A 21,880-nucleotide genomic window follows, 5' to 3' on the forward strand; every position below is an offset into this window, starting at 1 on the left:
AAATAAATACTCCACAGACCTCTATGTTTTACAACATAGAATGTAGTAATTTAAATAATATATTAGCTCTTAACCAGCAGACTGCTAAATCCTGGATAAATCCTTTGTAGCTGAAATTATGTTATAAATGGCCCAAATGGCAAATGGAGTTTCAAAACATAAAGACAATCACCTAAAGCATTGTGCCAAGGGAGGTTTAGGTTGGATATTTGGAAGAACTTTACTGAAAGGGTTGTTAGGCATTGGAATAGGCTGCCCAGGGAAGTGGTTCAGTCACCATCCCTGGAGGTCTTTAAAAGACATTTAGATGTAGAGTTTAGTGATATGGTTCAGTGGAGGACTGGTTAATGTTAGGTCAGAGGTTTGACTAGATGATCTTGGAGGTCTCTTCCAACCTAGATGATTCTGTGATTCAGGAAGGCCTGCCTATTGAGATGAAGTTACCTTAAAATAGTTTTGTTCTAATAAATATTGGAATTATTTGTTTCTAAATTGGGCTTATCTTGTGACAGAAGTTCTTTTCAGAGACTGTTTTACTCCCCAGTGATTACTTAATGTTCATTAATGTTAGTAGCTTATTTACAGGCAGTTTCAGGAAAATATATCTCTTGTTGCTGTAAAATGAGCTGTTGCTTGATGGATATAGTCCTTTTCACTGTGTTGCCATAATCACAATTGTTAAATTTCAAGCAGACTAAGGAGCTTTTTTGTGTCTTTATTCTAGGAGAGTTCCTTCAACATTCTCCTTTGACAACTCTGAGGTCTATAAAGAAGATTATTTTTCTGTCTCTTTCTTTTATGTCTCTAGGAACCTATGATACAGTGATATTTTCCATGCCTCATGATCATTCTTCTGCTTTATCATTTATTTCTCATTTCAGGGATTCCTTACAGGATGGTGGTAGAGGCAAATTATTAGTAAATTCAATTTGAAGACAACAATTTTTAAAAAAGCAACCTAAGGGCATCCTGTATGAAATTACACTTTCAGAAGTTCAGAAATTGCAAAGTGAAGAATTTCAGTGAAGCACAGCCCATTTGTTTCCTGTGTTAGAGGCAGCCAAGCCTGAATCATTGGTCATAAGAAGGTCAATAAAACAACAGTCGTTATTTGGGGAAGTGAGGCAGGGCCATCTGTCAACTTCACCTTTTAATAAAATTTACTAAAGTAGATACACTGAAAAAAAAAAAAAAAAAAAGGGAACTAGCTTACTTAGACAATTAGAATGACCCTTGCAGTAACTTTGCCTTTATCTTTGCTTGGATGTCAGTCACCACTTTGCTGTAGTGAGGCTATTTCTGGACATTTTACAAAAGCTCATGTGATTAGCTCCATTTCCTGGAAATGGTTTCACTGAATTTAACCATATTCCAAAATGAATAAGGGTATTCATGACAAAAGCCTGCAGGATCAAGCCTTTGTCTGGGGAAACTAGTACATTTTATTATATGTGAAATTCTGTTCTCTCTTCTGTGGGACCTGACCTACAAGAAAATTGCTCAAGAACAGGGGATAATTGATACATTATTTGGCAGTTATAATAATCAAGCTATAGGATATTGCATGCAGGAGTGCTTTGCTACATCTCCTGTTAGAACTCTGCATATGTATATTGAGTAATATGAATTTCATCCATTCAAAAGAAGAAAAGAAACTAAATGGCTATGAGATGAGGTTGAATGAGGGCAGTCTTGACTTTTAGCCTTTCCTGGATAAAGGTCATATGTATGATTCTGCTATACATTCTGCTTTTTATGTGTGTTTGATGTTAAATGAAACTCTTTTCTTGATTTACTTAGACATATCTGTTAGATTTCACTTTTATTGCTGCACTGGCATGTGACCAATAGGACTTAACTAGTTAATCTAGGTTAGTTTACTATGTTAGTGTTCTATATTCAATTATAGTATCAGGATTATAGTATTATGAGCTTTTTTTTTTTTTTTTTTATGATTCTCATACTGCTAGCACAGTACATTTATTTTAAAAATTTAAGCAAGTAGCACATAAATATACTTATGAATGTATGAACTATTTTTGTTTAACCATGAAATCCCAGGCAAATTGTTTATCCTCTCTCCCTCTGTTAACTACAGCTATGTTTCTTAAGAATCAGTGGGTTTTAAACACTTTGCAATTGTGAAGTATTGCCTCTGAAATAAAGTATATAGTTGTAGCAGAAGCATTTTTGTTTTGAGTATTAAACCTAAAAGTTGTGGTCAGCAAGTAATATAAGCCATATAAAAATATTGGCTCTCACATTAGTATTTATTAAAAGTACGTGTTTGTCCCACTCACTGTGTGATAGATTTGAAACTGGTCATACATGGAAGCATTCTGTTGCGTGTGTGTGTAACAAAAGTGTTTAAGAACCTTATAATGAATGCCCTTTTCCCTGCATATTTTCATATTAAAGAAAATTAGAATAGCATTGGACTGTGAAGAGCATGATCTCAGATACATATTTTATTATCAAAATCATAATCTTTACAGATATATTTGTTCATATACATAGTGTATGGAAACTGAAGTATCTTGTCTATTTTACTTATTGTCTGATTTCTGAAACTCTTTTATTAACAATTTTAAGAACATTTTAAATGTAGTTATCATTCTTATACAAACATTTTAATCTTCCTTTTAGCCTTTTATGAAGGATATCAGTATCTCAGTTATCTTATAATACTGTTAGAGAAATTGGCAGTACTTCATGTACTTTGTAGGGACAATGCTATGTGTGCTAAACTACTTAAGGTATGAGTGCCAACTTCTAATATTTCTGATATAATGCCAAAACTTCTAATATTTCATATGCTGCCGAACTTCCCCCAAATCCCTCATGCTGGAGAATTTAAAAACCAGAACAGTTTTCTTCCCATAATCGTCTGAACCAATCTCTCTAGAATATTTTACTACAGGTAAAGGAAGAAGCATGGTTCTGGAAATCTCTCTTTGAATTACAAGTTAACAACAAAATACTACAATCTGTCTTCTAACTTCAGAATCTTTTCAAGAGCAACCTTTCAATGCTTTCATACCATACTCCAGTGAAATCCACAGAAGACAAATTTCCAGAAATTTGTGATTAAATTTGGAGTGGGAATCAGCTTTGTGATTGCCTCAACTCAGCAATTCTGAACATATTGCAATAATAAATCACAATATATAGAATATTAATATCAAAGCTAAGAATTTTGCTAATTAAAAATACTGCCCTTTAACACTGTATTATACTGAGTTCCAAATAGTATTGGGAATAAATTTGGCATATTGCTTTACTGATTATCTGAACATATCTTTTCCACATTTGAATGATTCTTTGCATATACTGTAAATACTGTATTTTTTCTTTCATATCTTATGTAGGTATACAAGAATAGTAAATATCATATTCACTACCCATGGTTCAAAGATGTTTAACAAAGCTAAAGGAGATGAGATAGTACACTAGAAGAACGAGAGATTTAAAAAAAAAAAAAAATTACCTTTGCTGTTTTTTTTTTTACCAGTCATGACATTACAAACTAGGAAGCTATTACACCAAAACTCTTCACAGTCTGCTTGTCAAAGGACATATTCTGAGGGGAAAGACAGGCTTTTCTTAGGGCTACTGACACAGAGGAAGATTCTCTTCCATCAGAGGAAGTGAATGATTATGTAGACCCAAGCTGAATTTCCTTGAGGAACATTGCAGAGACCAGTTAGAAGACTAGGAGCAAACAATGTGGTGCACTGTTGTGGTTCCGCTCGAGTGGGCAGCCAAGCTCCACCACAGCCACTCTCTCACTCCCCCTCCTCCTACACTGACCTTGGCACCTGCAAGGCTGTTTTCTCACTCCCTTGACTCTCCCAGCTGCTGTGTGGCGCAGCGTTTTTTTCCCTGTCTTAAATATGCTCTCACAGAGGCGCAAAACAACATCGCTTATTGGCTCAGATCTGGAAAACAATGGGGCCCTTCCCAAACATGGGGCAGCTTCTAGATCTTTCTCACAGAAACCACCCCTATGGCTCCCTGCTACCAAAACCTTGCCACATAAACCCACTACATGCACATACGAGATCCAGGGGCTTATTTATGTAGACATCAAAGATGTATTAAATTTCTATCACTTAGGTCTCTTCACATAATCTTTCTACAAAATAGGCTAATGATTTGTGGCTTTGTTTGCTTAAAAAGCCAATCTTAAGTCATCTTTAAGTGGTCAGTCTAGTTTTCAGAACAGAGTTCCTTTCATTTAGAAAAACATTTTATCCAGTCCATGAAAAAGGGTGTTTGAGACACATCCATTCTTTTAGGACCATCATTTCACTTATTTTCTTGGCAGCATACCTGTAGCTCACTTGCTCTTCTGTTTCACATACTATGTCACACAGCTTTCAGTTTAGGTGGAGAAATACTACAAGCATTGTAAAAAAAAAAAAAAAACTATTTTAAAGTTGAGGTCTAATGCTCTGTCAGACTCAGGATAAATATGGACAAATCATTCCTCATTAAATGAAAAAGTTTAGGGTGCTCAGCAGTCCTAGATCACCCTAAAGTTTACAAATTTAGTTTTGAAATGCTTGAGATCCTCAAAATTTAAAAAGAAGAATCAAATTCCATCATCTGAAAGAAGATTGACAGTAGCCTTTCTCATCACTATTCTTTGAAATTTGTCACACATACTGGAGATCTGGAGATATACTGGAGTAATATAAATAATATAGTATCCCCTTTTAGAGAAAAAGAAGTTTGTTTGTTTGTTTTTTTCTCTTGTGTTTTGTTTCTTTTTGAAAGAGGTTTCACAGATATATATATCATCAGTATACATATATATATATATATACTGATGATACCTAGAGAGAAGTTGTGTATTCCAGGGCTTTTGTGTTCTTTTACATGTTTTAGAAGAAAGTGTATTCCTGTGGAAATACAGTCATTATTCCATTCCTTCTAAACTTGATTATTTTGCCTCTTGCTCAGAGTTTCTCAGTGTCTAATAACCTTCCCACCTTGTTTTGTTTTTAGTTTTCCAGTTAATATTTTATTCTTTTGTAGATTGCCTTGGTATTTCCAAGCATTTCCAGAAATCTTTATCACCATGCTCAATAAACAGTCTCAGCTAAACTTTCTGACTTTACCCAATATTTTTTCACATATACCATCACTTACAGTCTTCTTCTACCGTTCACTTTTGCATTGTGCATCACATTCTCTTCTTTTTCATATCCAGTCTCTCTCTCTTTGAAGATGTTTCCTTTTGCTAAACTATTTCTTTAAGTAAATCTACAATTTATTCTTCATAACCACAGGGCAAGTTGTCATTCTCTAATAACCTTTTTATTTCTTTCTTTGTACAGAAATGGGCTATTTATTTACATGTACAGAGGTGCCAAAAATGAAAAAAAATCATGTTTACAAAGTCTGACAAGCTATAACCCTGCGTTAACAGGATGACTAAAAAACAGAATCTTATAATAACAGTCAACAACCCTCATAACAGGCAATATTACTGGTCTTGTATATAATATATATGGCAAAGTTTATTTATAATGTCATGCTTTATTTTTAATGAAATCCAAAGATAAAAGAGACATACAGGGAAAAACCATGTCTTCTAGAGTGTATTCAGGAAGTTTAGAAACATTGATTCACATTAGGGAGATTTTTTAGGTAATACATACTCTATCCTAATAACCTTTGACGATGCCAGAGACAGAGTTGTTTCAATATTTGAGAGGATCATTGGAGCAATTAATGAACCAGTCTTTGGAAGACAGTTTTAGGGTTGAGTCTTGGCTCAGCAGAACCTTTTTGGCAGAAAAAGAGACACTGGTGGGGTGGAGAATGAGGCTGCAAGCTCTTCTCTGCCTCCTTTCTGCAGCTGGGTGCATTTTGTTTTGATGCATCAGCAACAAGGAACATGCCTTGCATGTAGATTACTACTAGAAGCACAGTTACACAAAACATGAAGGATGTCCAGGGAGATGTTTAGCATGCTTCCTTTCTGGAAGATGCTTTGTATCTGTTCTAAAGTAAATCTACTAGGAATTATGGGAGACTGCAAGGAATGGGGGAAACTATAGGGGATACTACAGTGCATGGACTCACAGGACAGCTCAACTAATAAATAAAAAGATATGTTCCTTTAAGATGCTGATTTAATAATGACATGATATGTTTCATCTTACTTCAATTATCTGCAGTTTAATTTTAGTGTTTTAGGGAGGATGATAGAATTGTGTGATTTGGAGGTTGCATACCAAACTGAGAATCATGCTAGTGAATGCTAGAGGTTTGTGTCAGGACGAGAAAACAACTATGGAAGGAAAATGCAATGTGTTTCACAGGTAGCAGTAATGTGGTAATCTGTTCTTGGCCTTTTTCTTCTTGCTGGGCTATGCAAAAAAATACGGTTAGTGCAGCCCTAGGGCCATGCTGACATGTTATCTGTGGCTCCAGCTCTACTGACAGAAGACATTCCCATAGCTGATAAATAAAATATAAATCTGCTGGAGTACAAGGGAGGTTTATCTTTTCTTTTGCTAAGGACCACGATGAGTCTTCTGTCCCTGGAGAATTCTCTATTTTGCTGTATTTCATACAGAGCAACATATATATCAATCCCCCTCCCCCCCCCCCCCCAAAGCCCCAAAGTTGCCATCTTATATTTACCTTCTTTGAGGAAGCTACGTTTCATGGTCAAAACGTTAATAGCATCCTTTAATAAGTAAAATCTCCCAGTCTTGTTCAGTGCTGCATGACTACAAAATTTGTAAGCTGTAATAATACTTAACACTCTTCTACAATGGCAATGTCTGTTGTTGAGTTAGACAATGAAGCTTTGGTGTGTACTTTCTTATGGTAAAAGAAAAGCAGTTAATACTGGATTTTAGAACAGCAAAGTAATTGAAAGGTCATTTTTTCCTCTTACTGGACGAAAACTATGCTAATATTATTGCAGACTTTGAAAAACTTTTCTGCTTAGTGGAGCAGGAGCTCAGCTTCCTTCAGAAGAAAATGCTGATATTAATCAATGAGAATAAGTAAGTTTCTTCTAATAAATGAGTGTTAGGGAGCTCAAAAGAGAAACAATAAATCAATAAAAGGAATTCACAAGACAACATAGACTTCTTTCAGGAGCAGACCGTTCTTGATGAGCTAACATTACTAGAACATATTGTAAAATTTTCCTCAGTAATCATCTTAACATCTCCACATCAGCATGGAGGATTTCACCTCCCAGACTTTCATGGTTTCCTAATGGATATTGAAAATACAGGAGTCAACATTCAAGAGAGCACAACTTTAAATATTAAAAGCCCATTTGTAGGCAGATGAAGTTTCTTGGAATATGACTGTGCTTGAGCCAAAGTACAAGGATAATAGGAAATATGGTGTATCTGAGACAGGAGACTCTGTTGGTTATTGGAATTTTGGTTATCAGAGTTAACCTCTGATAAAATAACTTGGAAAGCAACTCTAGGGCAGGATATGCTTTAGGCCATGATTTAAATCACACACAATTTTTATCCTCACATAATTAATTTACTAACAATTTACTTCATCTCTCATGTGTTAATAATATCTTTAAGAATTTCCTCAGTGCATTTAATGCACATTTAAAGATCAATGCTTGCATACAAAGCTCTGTTAAATGATTGTTTGAGAATTCTGTTTGAAAACAGTTCATTGTAAAAATGATCCATAATTTTCAAATGTATTTCTTACAAAGTTACCACCCATTAGCTAGACTGCTTGTTTATTTGAAGGTAAGTAGGCAAGGAAAAGAAAGTGACTGTTAAGAAAGTCATGGATAGGGAAAATGGAAACAGCTTTGAAGTATTTTGATGGTGTTTAATCTCTTCTTAAAAGGTCATTTATTTTATGGTGTAGAACACATTTCAAATTTAACCTGTGACTTAATCTTGTAATAAACTCAACCTACAGTATGACCCAGTAATTATGTTTAAAGAAAGCCTAAGTAATTGTGAGCAGAACCTTTCTCTTTCAAAAGTCTGAATTGTTCTGCAGTCTAATAAAGAACAACAGGACATAGGTGGTAGGAAAAATTCTGCTTTTATTGCCAGGAAAGAAAGTAGAATGATTGGAAGATGATAGATGTGAAATGGAAAATAAAGGATGTCTAGGAGAGAACTTAAGGTGCATTGTTACCTTCCGCAAATAGCTACATGTGACTATTGACTGTGAGGGGCTAGAAGTCATCCCAAGTCAAAATCAAAAATTTCTGCAAACAATTGAGAGATTTTTCTGACTTCATTAGGGTATTTATCTAATTTAGTAGAAAACTTAGATACTGTGATACTAAACTTCTGGATGAATAAACATTAGGTACACAACTCTTAAGTGTGAAATCATGAACATATGTTTGGCACCTTGTTGCCTTATACAGAGGGTGTATTCAGTGTATTACAAAAATGAACATCAGAGTAGCGTGTGAATTAGGGATGGTTATAGAAGTCAATAGAAAACACTAAAAAGAATGTATAACTAAAATTTTGAATGCAAGTTTGCATCTGCAGGAAGAAAATAAGACAAGACAAAGCTCAACTTGAACTGACACTGGCCAGTGTGGTGTCAGACAATGAAAAAGACCTTTTCAAGTATGTCAACAGAAAGAGGAGGTCAATGGAAAACATTAGACTGATACTTGAACAAGACGGACACCTAATAAGTAAGGATGAGTAAAAGGCAGAGAGACATGTAATAACTTTTTTTGCCTCGGTTTTTAATAGTTAAGATAGATCTTGGGCTTCCTGGTCCTCAGACCATGACTTGGGGAGCAGTGACTTTCCATCTGTGGTTACTGAAATTGTAAGGGAACAGTTTTATCTGCTCAGCATTCAGACATCCATGGGGCCTGTCATGATTTTGGCTGGGATAGAGCTAATTTTCTTCATAGAAACTCATAAGGTACTATGTTTTGGATTTGTGATGAAAATAGTGGTGATAATGCACCAGTGTTTTAGCTGTTGCAGAGAAGTGCTCACATGGAGACAAGGACTGTTCTGCTCCTTGTGCTGCCCTGCCAGGGCAGAGGCTGGGGGTGCACCAGGAGCTGGGAGGGGACACAGCCAGGACAGTTGGCCCAGGCTGACCAAAGGGATGTCCTACACCATGTGGTGTCATGCTCAGCAATAAAGCTGGGGTAAAGAAGGAGGAAGGGGAGGACGTTTGGAGTGATGGTGTTTGTCTTCCCAAGAAAATGTTATGTGTTATGATCCCTGCTTTCCTGGAAGTGTCTGAACACCTGCCTGGTTGTGGGAAGTAGCGAATGCATTTTGGTGTGCATTAAACACAGCTGGTCAGCAGAGGTGATGGCTGTACAGTATTTAGCAATGGTTCAGCTTCACCTTGAGTACTGCATGCAGGTCTGGTCTGACAATATAAAAATGATGTTAAGGTCATTGCAAGTGTCCAGAGGAAGGCAACAAAGCTGGTAAAAGGCCTGGAAAGCAAGTCCTGTGAGGAGAGGCTGAGGATACTTGGGTTGTCTAGTCTGGAGAAAAAGAGGCTGACAGGTGACCCCACTGCTCTCTGCAACTTCCTGAGGGGAGGATGTGGAGAGGGAGGTGCCGGTCTCTGCTCCCTGGTCACCAATGTCAGGACACGTGGAATGGCCCTAAACTGTGCCAGGGGAGATTCAGCTGAGACATTAAGAAAAATTTCTTTACCATGAGAGGTGGCTGATTTCCAGTGCCTGTCAGTGTCCAAGAGGCATTTGGATAACGCCCTCAGTATTGAATCTTTAGGTTGGGAAAGACCTCTGAGATCATCAAGTCCAACTGTTAACCTAGCACTGCCAAGGACGGTGACTCGGCTGCTTCCCTGGGCAGCTTGTTCCACAACCCTTCCAATGAAGAAAACTTTTCACTGCTTTAAAATGGTAGCTTTTAACATTTGGTTAGCCTGAAATGATCTGGCAGTTGGACTAGATGATCTTTGAAGGCCTTCTCCAACTGAGCTATTCTATATGTGTATGTATCTATACGTACAGATGCATGTATATAAGTGCAGCAATGCTTACATCCCCAGACTGACTCCCACACTTACTTGACCACATTTCCTTTTACTTGCAGATGTGTTTTTTGCTGTACTCAGTGATGAATTCAACCTTGTCTGTGCATGTTAGATGTACTGTGAGAACTCCCTCTGGGGATTTAACTTTCAGGACATCAAACTTGTGAAAGCAAACTGAGACTTGAAGGTAGATGAATACATTAAAAGTTCTGTGCACTCAGGACAGAGGCAGCTTTAGATATGCATGGTATGCTCTGGAGAAAACATTTATGTCTACAGCTTCTCAAATGATTAGCTGGGATATATTTTTTCTTATAAATCCGTTCCTACATTCTTCTGAATTAGACCTATGAGAGATTTTTGATAACTTTAATGTTTAAAGATCGTTTCACAGAGTAATTATGGTAGATTACAAGGAAAGCTGGATGAGGAAGAGAAACTGGAACATAAAATAGGAGAGAATAGTTGTTCATGAGTTCAGTACAATTATAGGAACATTAGATCTGAGTTAATATCTTTAAAGCTACATTATTAATTAATTTACATGATCAGAACACTGCTACAATTTTGATAAAAGGCACATCTGAGTCCTAAAAAATTGCAATAACAATTTTAGCTTTTACATTTGTTGTGGTTCAACCCAGCAGGTAGCTAAGCAGTCACTTTCTCACTCCCTCACCAGAGAACTGGAAAGGTAAAAGAAGACTCTGGGGTTGAGATAAAGGCAGTTTACTAGATAAAGCAAAAGCTGCATGTGCAAACAAAGCAAAACAAGGAATTAACTCACTTCTTCCCAGTACCAGGCAGGTGTGCAGCCACTTCCAGGAAAGCAGGGATGATGGCAGGTAACAGTTTTTAGGAAGACAAATGCCATTACTCCAAATGTCCCCTTCTCCTTGCTCTTTCCCCCAGCCTTTATTGTTTAGCACAATGCCACATGGTGTGGGACCATAGCCAGCCTTTGGTCAGCCTGGGCCAGCTGTCCTGGCTGCGTCCCCTCCCAGCTCCTTGTGCATCCCCAGCCACCTCGCTGGCAGGGCAGCACGAAAAGTTGAGAAGTCCTTGGCTCTATGTGAGCACTGCTCTACAACAGCTAAAACATTGGTGTGATATCACCACCATTTTCATCACAAATCCAAAACATAGAACCTTATGAGCTTCTATGAAGAAAATTAGCTCTATCCCAGCCAAAACTAGGACAATATTTGAAAATATAATAGTTTTGAGTCATGATTTTGTGGTGGTTCCGCTCGAGTGGGCAGCCAAACTCCACCACAACCGCTCTCTCACTCCCCCTCCTCAAAGAGGAACGGGGAGAAAATACAATGAAAAGGGCTCAAAGGTTGAGATAAGGACAAGGAGATCACTCAGTAATTATTGTAACAGGCAAAACAGACTCAGCATAGGGAGACAGTATGATTTATTGCTTATTACTAAGAAGCTAGAGAAGTGAGAAACAAAGGAAAGAAACCAAAAGCACCTTCCCCCCCCCCCTCTTCTACCTCCTCCCCCTGAGCGGCACGGGGGAATGGGGAATGGGGATTATGGTCAGTCTACAGCGCTTCTTCTCTGCCGCTCCTTCTCGGTCACTCTCGTCCCCTGTGCTGTGGGGTCCCATCCACGGGATGCAGTCCTTGATGAACAGATCCGGCGTGGGCTTCCCACAGGCAGCAGCTCTTCCAGAACTGCTCCAGATATGGGTCCATACCATGGGGTCCATCCCTCAGGAGAAAACTGCTCCAACCTGGCTCCCCTGCGGGCAGCAGCTCCTGCCAGGTCACCTGCTCCTGCATGGTCTCCTCTCCACGGGCTACAGGTCCGGCCTGGAATCTGCTCCAGCAGGGGTCTTCTACAGGCGGCAGCCTCCATCGGTGCAGGTCCACCTGCTGCACCATGGTCTCCTCCACGGGCTGCGGCATGGAACCCTGCTCCACCATGGTACTCCATGGGCTGCAGGGGGACATCCTGCTTCACCATGGTCCTCACCACAGGCTGCAGGGGACTTCTCCTCCTGGAGCACCTCTCCCCCTCCTTCTTCACTGACCTTGGTGCCTGCAAGGTTGTTCCTCACTCCTCTCACTCTCCCAGCTGCTGTGTGGTGCAGCGTTTTTTCCCCTCACAGAAAGTTTTTTCCTCGTTTTTTCCCTTACACTCTCACAGAGGCGCAAAACAACAAGGCGCTTATTGGCTCGGCTCTGGTCAGCAGTGGGGCCCTTCCCAAACATGGGGCAGCTTCTAGATCCTTCTCACAGAAACCACCCCTATGGCCCCCTGCTACCAAAACCTTGCCACGTAAACCCACTACAGATTTCTAATAGTTATAAAGTGTATGTATCCTTTGACTTCTATGGTATTTTGTGGTGAGAGCTCCAATACTGAATTTTGAACTTCGATAAAGACCATCAAAGAAACATAAATGCTAAACTCTTATTTATGAGTTAGGCATCGGAATACTTTTTGAGGACCTTGATTTAAAAGTCTCTTAGCTTGATTTCATGCCATGCACAGACTGTGCAGTATGCTCAACTTTATGGCAAATACACATTGAAACTGATTTGAGAACAGTTTTTCTCTTTTGTATGTATGAAGATCATTTAGAGTTACACTGTCATTTTAAGATAATTTTATTTTATCTTATCATGAACTACTTCTGAAAGAGTTAAAATACCTGAGTTATGAATATTCATGCTGAAGTTCACTGATATCACTGAGTAGTTTGAAAATTACCTTTGGAATTATCTTAATGGAATTACCTCCATTACCATGAGGCAATTTTGGGGTAGAAATAATGTTTAGGCTCCAAAGAACCAATAATACCCATCTGAATTTTCTCTGAAGACCAATATCATTTCTCTAGGAATTTCTTTCCTCCCAATCTTTAGCCATATGCATAGAAGTAACAAATAGGCCATACCCTATGATCTCTATTACTTGTTTTCCTGCCATGTCTTTTCTCAGTTTCACTTTTTTTAGAAGCTTTTAGGGCCCATCTTCTTTAAACCACCTAAATATTTTGACATTCTAATAATAGTTCTAAAAGAGCTATCGCTGCAGTTTTCATGTCAGAAATCAATCAACTACTATCCTAATGCCATTTAAAGATACAGACTTTATGGGACTTGATTTGAGGATGGATGTCAGGATGGGTGTATTACTTTTCAAAACAGTACTTTAAAAGAACTATCTGTTATGCTCTTTGTCTCATGTATAACTATGGACTTTCCCCTGTGGTATTGCTTTTTTTATCTGTTGTCACATAGTTTGTAAACATCCATTTAAATTTTGCCATTAAAACTGTGAAAGAATTACACAAAACTGAACTTGACTGCTGAATGAACTTAAAAGGATTTGAAAAATAGTAGATTTAAAAATATATTGCCCTTGTATTTTAGATGTTTTGTTTTGTTTTGTTTTGTTTTTCTTTCAGATGTTATTTACGGGTGCTAGGAATAAAAGGGCAACAGTCTTTTTCCTAGTCTTTCACATAGATGAATTTTCTCAAACTTGCACTCTTTATAAATGATGAAATCCGTACAAGCGAATGTTCAATCAAGATAAATCCTTGCTTCTCACCAGCACTGCTAAAGTAACTTGGTAACTACTGCACCCTTCTGTACTCTGTTATTTTCCCATAATTCGATAAATCTTTCATGCATAAGTTCTCATGATGAGGGTAGGAATCCCAATAGGTTTTGTGAGAGGGATGATAAAATCTCTACATTTAATCTTTTAAGAAAATTCCAAGCTTTAGATCTCCAGCAGGGCTTCTTTCAGTATGGAACCCTGCTGCCCACACCATCAGTTTTCATCTTCAGTGCAGATTTCTGACAATGACCTGATGCATCTGTTCTTCTAATAAAACCTGTATTTGTGTTTCTTAAAAACAAACACGAAGGGATGTTTCTAGGGATGTTTCTGTAAAGTGATTTGGAAAGATCCTCTCTCTTTCTTTTAAATGCACAACTTCATACATAGGGCATCTTCGTCATAAGCAGCACTAATCAGTAAAATGAATGAAAAATCCTCTACAGTTCCATGCTGAAACAGAAAGGCAGTTGCCACTAATGAAATTTATTTATAATAATAAACAGAGAAATTAAAATGGAGTTCCCTTCCATGTTTTATTGATGAATGTAATTGAGTCATCAGACATGCATAAAACAACATAAAGACAGTCTATGAGTACATTTAAAATGTTTCCAAGACAGTTATTAGCTTGTACCTATCATATAGTTGAGAACATATTTATCATTCTTCCAACACACTGTCCTTTGAACAAGTTGTTCAAAATAATAAGAGCTAAATTTGGCTTACTATACACAATTTTCTTGAGAGTTAGGAAAGGCTAATTAAAAAGGGAAGAGTGAAAAAAATCTGTTGGAATGTAAAGCCCACACAGAGTTCTTGTCTGGTAAGGAAGATGAGTCTGGTTCTCCTGTGGTGTATGAGTAATGAAAGGAAAATAATTCCACCATCACTTCATTTTAGAGGGTAATTAAAGACCCAATAAGACATCATAGTTTGGCACTGATACCAGGTAAAATAAGCCTGAAGAATTTATCATCTTGTCTTCCTTCTACACTCTTTTCTGAATCTTTGGAATCTACCATAATATTGTTCACACTTCTTCATCATCATCATCATTTTGCAAGACTGCCAGTGCCAAACGGTTTGGGAGTATAATTCTGTAACAATCAGTGATAGGTAACCTTTGTCTTTACTGCCTTATATCAGAGTCCAATGCTCTCTGAAGAGGCTTTTAGATATTCTACACATTGGTTTAAATTTAGAATAGTTCAATTGCAAGAGACTTTCAAAGGTCATCTAGTCTAACTGCCTGACCACTTCATGGCTAACCAAAAGTGAAAGCATATTATTGAGGCATTATCTAAATGCCTCTTGAACACTGCCAGGCCTGGAGCATCAACCACCTCTCTAGGAACCCTCACAGTGAAGAAATTTTTTCTAATGTCCAGCCCAAACCTCCCCTGGTGCAGCTTTGTGCTGCTCCCTTGCATCCTGTCATTGATGACCAGGGAGCAGAGACCGGCACCTCCCTCTCCACTTCCCTTCCTCAGGAAGCTGCAGAGAGCAATGAGGTCACCTCTCCTCCTTTTCTCTAGGCTAGACAACCCAAGTGTCCTCAGCCTCTCCTCATAGGACATGCCTTCCAGCCCTTTTAACAGCTTTGTTGCCACCCTCTACCAAAATTACTTATTTAAAGTTACTCAATACTACATGTATATTTGATGTAGCAGAGGTTTGGTAGGTTTAGCAATGCACTTAAATCCTAATATAAGTAAAGAACCTGCTAGAGGCAGATTTCAAGTAATCCAAATATCAGTGTTCCCGCTTTGAACAAGTAACTTCATGTTTTTCTTCAAGAGATTAGAAGGTCTTGGACATAATCCAAGCCTCAGTTTTGTTAACTTACTCTTTTTAGTGACTACAGCATCCTATACTCATTTATCTTTATAAAACGGTCATCTTGATTGATCCCTGAATTGGTTGTTTAACTCTTTAACAGCCTCATTCCAGCACTTTGATAGGGTTTTACTTCTAGTTGCAGCTTGGTTGGAGCATACATTTCCTCCACCTCAGGCTATTTCTACTTCCTTAACAATGTATTTCAAGCCTTCTGGTGCTTGCTTTGAGTGACCAGTATGAGGTAATCTACTTGCAATGTTTCCCAAACAGGTTATCAATGTGTTGCTCTTTTGACACCCACTATACAGTTGTTCGACAAAAATTGCATCAGTCTACAATTTGTTTTGCCAGAGCTTTTGCCACAGGCCATCTTCACTTCACAATTTGTTGACGTAGCAACAGAGGATGAGCTGCTTCCTGACATATCTCAATGGCTTTGCTCACTGTATCTCATCCCTGCTACCACCAGAAGGATGTAATGGATGGAAGGGACCAACTGCTTTTTCCTGGTCCTGGCTGTCCCAGCATGGTAGTGGGCAACCCACATGGCAGCAACCTCTTTACTCCTGAAACAGATTCTAAGAACTTCATCTGTTTTTCTAACTTTGCACATCATGTTTTATACATTATATTGTCTGTTATAGTTATTTCTTCTTCTCATTCTGCCATGTTAATCTTACATGCCTCCTATTTTCTCTCTCTTGCTCTTAAGCATTTCATAACATCCAGCACAATATTGCTTTTCCCTTTCCATTCTTCAACTTATAAGAGCTTTTCCATTTTTCAAATTCATCCCAAATATCACGGGGATTAGTACAATGTTCTTCTATGACAAAATATCCCAGTTCGGATTTTTCCATTTCTTTTTCAAATTTACCAGCTAGTGGTTTCCAGCCTTTGTTAGCATTCATAATTTATATTCCCTCTTTTGAGAGGCAGCAGTCCTGGCATGAGTAGACTCTTAATCATGACTGTAATATTAAATCAGAAATCCCATTATTGCCAAATAATTAGTAATATACTTGATAACTTCCACACATTCACTCTCAGGAATATCCTGTCCATGACTCCAATTAGTGTGAGTGTCCAATAAACTCAGACAAGATTCTTTAAAATATTCCTCACATGGAGAGTTTAATGGTTAATGCCAAATTTACTTATTTGAAGTTATTTGACATTACACAGGATTTTGATTTAGCAGAGTGATGTAGCAATGCACTTAAGATCACAATGTAGAGCACGCTTGGCAGAGTATATTGCAGTAGACAGCTGAATCACCATATAAAAGTGAATCTCATTGCTGTTCTTTATAACATGCTCACCATCATGGCACCAGAGGTTCCCAAAGGCTGGGAAGGAAGATATGAGCTGGAATGAGCTCAAGCCCTTTGCTCTCTTCAAAGTTCATTTTGTTGGTTGGTCAGTGTTTATACTCTGTTGGGCTGAGCCACATGCACCTTCCCTACCTTGCCCCCATACTGGTCTGGCTAACTCAGGAAGACTCTCTTGATTAACTTAGTGAAAAACACTTACACAACCAATTGATCCATTCAGCTGATAAAGTCATCTGATCCACTCAAATGATCTAGCTGGTTGCCTACAACAAAGTCCAGCAGGTGCCCTTGGAATCTCAGTTACATCCCATGTCCTTGTTTACAGCCTTCCCATCTCCTCAGAGTCTCCTGCCACTGTAGGTGCTCACTGATCATTCACACCTTCTTTCTTTAAACCACGTACTAGCTTTTTCTTTTGCAAAATGTGGTGAAAAAGTGGTTCATGCAGTTATGTGTCATCTCTACCCCAACTGGTGCAATAGTTAAAACAAGAGTGTGTCTTTTGTTTTAGAAAGCACAAATCAGATTGCAGATGCAGTTTTACCAATAATTCATCCTGTTTCAGTGTTCATTCATTTTCTCCCACCACCCTAGAACAGTTTTGATCCAATCTAAAGGACATACAGGCAGGGAACTTGTTAAAGAGAGACTACCCTCTTCACAGGAAAAGGGAAACAGCTAAGATATACTATTAAAAGGGAACTTGAGCTATGTCACTATATTTTCAAGGCTTCACCTGTTCTCCCATGTTATTGTCATGATTTACATAGCAGATTAAAGTCTTTAAACCCTAAATATAATTTACTTAAGTAGTGCTGAACAATGACAGATGCATTTGTGGTAACAACTTTGTGTCACTGTTGCATCAAACATGAAGACAGATGACCATATTTTACTAAGTGAAGCAAAACTTGCAATAAAATACAAAATTAATGAAATAATAATGTAATTTGTATTATAAACTAAAAGAAAATAAAGGAAAAGAAATTCCATCATACATATGATTTACATTTCATTTTTTTTTCATGATTTTATCATTATTTTTTCATATTTTTTTCATTATTTTTTTCATGATCTTTTCATAATTTTGTCTTCAGCTGTTATATTAACATGTTCCATTGAAGTTGCTTCAGGCCACTATTTTGTTCTAGAAGAGTGATTTTCAGGTTCTTATAAAAGCAACAAGTTTCTTGAATTTAATCTGCAACCGCAGTCAAAATATTACTGATTTCTACAATGCTAATTGTGTGTTTTTTGAACTAGCACATATTAGTTACTAAATGATTTATCAACTGCTGAGACAAGTTGGTGTTTTTTTTTTGTTTGTTTGTTTGTTTTTCATCAGACTTTGAATTAGCATGGCTCTTTCAGGGGTACTTAAATAATCACACAGAATCACAGAATTTCTAGGTGGGAAGAGACCTCAAGATCATCGAGTCCAACCTCTGACCTAACACTAACAGTCCCCACTAAATCATATCCCTAAGCTCTAGTTTGCTAACATTAATTGCAACACCTATAAATGTCCTGATTTGGGGTAACAGGTGATCAAGGTGATGCTGCTCAGCAGGGGGGTTGGACTAGATGATCTTCGGAGGTCCCTTCCAACCTCGGCCATGCTATGATCCTGTAACTGCTTTAATTAGATGTCATATTACACTGTTTCTTGAATTTTAAAGATCATTTTTTAAGAACTTGTGTACATTTTTTGTTTGTTGGATGCTCCATTAGCATAAACACCTTTTGTATTTTTTTACTTACATGAATTTCAGTTTTCTGATGTAAATGCATTTGAGTAAAAAGTGCTGTCTTCAGTAATACATAACATGATGCTTGGGCCGCAGTGTCTGTAAAAATTATACATAATTGATGCTGTCAGCATTAATATAGATTTTAAATAGCAGATACCCAATGAATGACATACATTTATGAAGCATTGTGAATGCTGAATGCACACTACTGCTAATGCATGCTACCACTATGATATCCATTTAAAAGTTATGATTCATTGCAAATCTCTTCAAATGCAATGTTGGTCCAGATTAATGCAGAAAATGTTTCCCCATGGAAGAAAATCATTTTTAAATTAAATTACACTTTTCAGTTTTAGAGCTGCTATTTCACTTCCAATTTAGATTCATATATATTTGATTACAGAACATAAAGAACCATAATTTCCAAAGACAATTAAAACAAAACAGATAGCTTATCACAGCTTCAGTCTTAGAGCTCTTTAGCGGTCACAAGTACAATACAATCATACTCATAAATCTGTAACTGATAGATTTAGTTTTGTTTTTCCAGTACCATTCTTCATTAAGATGACACCTTCTATTTATTTATACCATAAAGACATCAACCTCAAATACAAACAAAATATTTACTATTAGTTTAATTAAGTTAGTTCAGTTCACCTATTCTTGAATTTATATCCTAACTTTTACGATTTTCAAATCATGTTTTCCCATTGTAATTATTTTTTCCTCTTCTGCAACAAACTACTCCTTTTCAAACTTTTAAAGATTTTATGGACAGTTTCTATCACTCGTTTTCTCTGGATAAAATGTTCATTTCCTCTGACCAGTTCTGCTGTCTTTGGTTTGCCTAGTCCCCACTTCGACAAGGACAGCTTTGCTTCTGTGCAGTTTGTCTCCTGCTCTGTGAGTTCCTCAAGCTTCAAGTGGATATTTCCACTGTTTTTACTACCAGACTTTTGTTATGTTCTATTTTGGTTTAGGCTTCAGAAATGTTCCACTCTGTATTCCTTTTTCTCTCTGTTATACCTTTTTAAGCCAACTGTCTTATCACAGACATTGTTCCACCATTAACTACTGTAGTAAGATTAGTTTAGTATTCTCCCAGATCTGGAGACTACATATCATAATGTAGATAGAAAATTGTTTTAGACTTGCATAGCAGCATTGCCAAAATACAGAATTTAATTAATTCTGTTATGCGTATTAATACATTAAGATTACACAAATTTTCAGACTGCCAAATTAAACAGTACCAAAAAAGTTTTTCAAAACGAAACTGAGATTTTTTCCATGCGTATTTCTCACTTTCAATTGTTTTATTACTCATTGTGTAAAAAAAAGTAATAGGCAACATTTTTAGTTTGAAGGTGTTGCTTTATTTGTGTTCAGTGATCTAGGGTGAATATGGAATAATGAAGAAAATACAGTAGCCTGAAGCAAAGTAGTCCAGCACATGTATCTATTCGAACATGAATAATAAATTGCACAGGGAATATTAATATTTTTCTACATCAGCCTATTTAAGTTTAATATGTACTCTGTCTTGTTATAACTGAATAGAAATAAAGGCACTGAGAATGATTTTCAGTGTAATTGGTAACCCTCCCATTGAAATCATAGAGGAATATACCTACAAAGGCAGTGGCTGAACTTGGGTCTAATAGATTTCTCTACTAGATAATAAAATGAGACACATACTGGTCTTTCCCCACTGGCATTCTTATTCTACTATAATGAACCTTGACAAATGTTCTCAATTTGAATCATTAGATCACCTCTCTCACTCCTTAGGAAGTGAATACAGTGAAAATGACTTCCCTGGAAAACAGAACAAAATAGACTTCATCAAAACAAAATGTTGATATTTGAAAAAAAAAAACAAAAAACAAAAACAAACAAACAAACAAAACAAAACAAAACAAAACAAACAAACAAACAAACAAACAAAAAAGCCATCAGGGATAGATCCAAGAAGAAGAATGCTAAGAGCTGTTATCCATAAATGATATAGCTTTTGGATATGATGGTATTCATTTCCAGAAAACATATCCATCATCCTGTCACTACTGATGCTTAATAACGACACGTAGCAGCTTGTGTAAAACTACTGGAGTGAAATCTTTATTCAATATAATTAAGTCAGTGTTAGTTTCCTATGGAAGTACTAGCTGTTTTTATTATCAAGACAGTTAGTATCCAAGCCTTTACTATCTCATTATAGTAGAATAGGATCATTAAGGTTAGAAAAGACCTCCAAAACGACCGTGTCCAAACATTCCCCTACCACCAACATTACCCACTAAACCATGTCCCTAAGCACCAGGTCCAACCTTTCCTTGAACACTCCTGGGGCGGTGACTCCACCACCTCTCTGGGCAACCTGTTCCAATGCCTGACTGCTCTTTCTGAGGCAGAATTACTCCTAATTTCCAACCTGAACCTTGGCACAACTTGAGGCCATTCCCTCTTGTCCTATTGCTAGTTATCTATGAGAAGAGGCTGACCCCAGCTTCCACAACTTCCTTTCTGGTAGTCATAGAGAGCAATAAGGTCTCCCTGGAACCTCCTTTTCTCCAGACTAAAAAAACCCAGTGCCCTCAGCTGCTCCTCACAGGGCTTGTGTTCCAGATCCTTCCCCAGCTTCATAGCCCTTCTCTGGACATGTTCCAGTGCCTCGATGTCTTTCTTGTAGTGAGGGGCCCAAAACTGAACACAGCACTTGAGGTGCAGCCTCACCAGCACAGAGTACAGGGGGACAATCACCTCCCCGGTCCTGCTGGTTATAGTATTCCTGATACAAGTCAGGATGCCGTCAGCCTTCTTGGCCACCTGGGCACACTGCTGGCTCATGTTCAGGTGAGCATCGACCAGCACCCCCAGATCCTTTTCCTCTGCACATCTTTCCAGCCACTCTCCCCCAAGCCTGTAGTGCTGCATGGGGTTGTTATGACCAAAGTGCAGGACCTGGCACTTAGCCATGTTGAACCTTTTCTCATTGTCCTCTGCCCATCGACCCAACCTGTACAGGTTCCCCTGCAGAGCCTTCCTACCCTCCAGCAGATTGATATTTCCTCCCCAGCTTGGTGTCATTTTTAAATTTACTGAGGGTGCATTCAATTCCCTCATCCAGATCATCAATAAAGATATTAAAAAGGGTGAGCCCCAACACCGGCCCCTGGGGAACAGCATCTGTGACCAGTTGCCAGCTGGATTTAACTCCATTCACCACTATTCTCTGGGCACAGCCGTACAGGCAGTCTTTAACCCAGCAAAGATTGCACCTGTCCAAACCATGGGCTGCCAGCTTCTCTCAGAGAATACTTTGGGAGACCATGTCAA

General features: G+C 37.9%; 1 protein-coding gene across 4 annotated transcripts in view; it reads left to right on the plus strand.

The window, feature by feature from the left end:
- Positions 1-21,880, plus strand: part of CSMD1 (CUB and Sushi multiple domains 1) — a 1,186,669-nt gene that overhangs the window by 497,712 nt on the left and 667,077 nt on the right. The gene's annotated exons all lie outside the window — the stretch shown is intronic.

The sequence above is a fragment of the Aythya fuligula genome, chromosome 3 (assembly GCF_009819795.1).
Source record: "Aythya fuligula isolate bAytFul2 chromosome 3, bAytFul2.pri, whole genome shotgun sequence".
NCBI lineage: Eukaryota > Metazoa > Chordata > Aves > Anseriformes > Anatidae > Aythya > Aythya fuligula.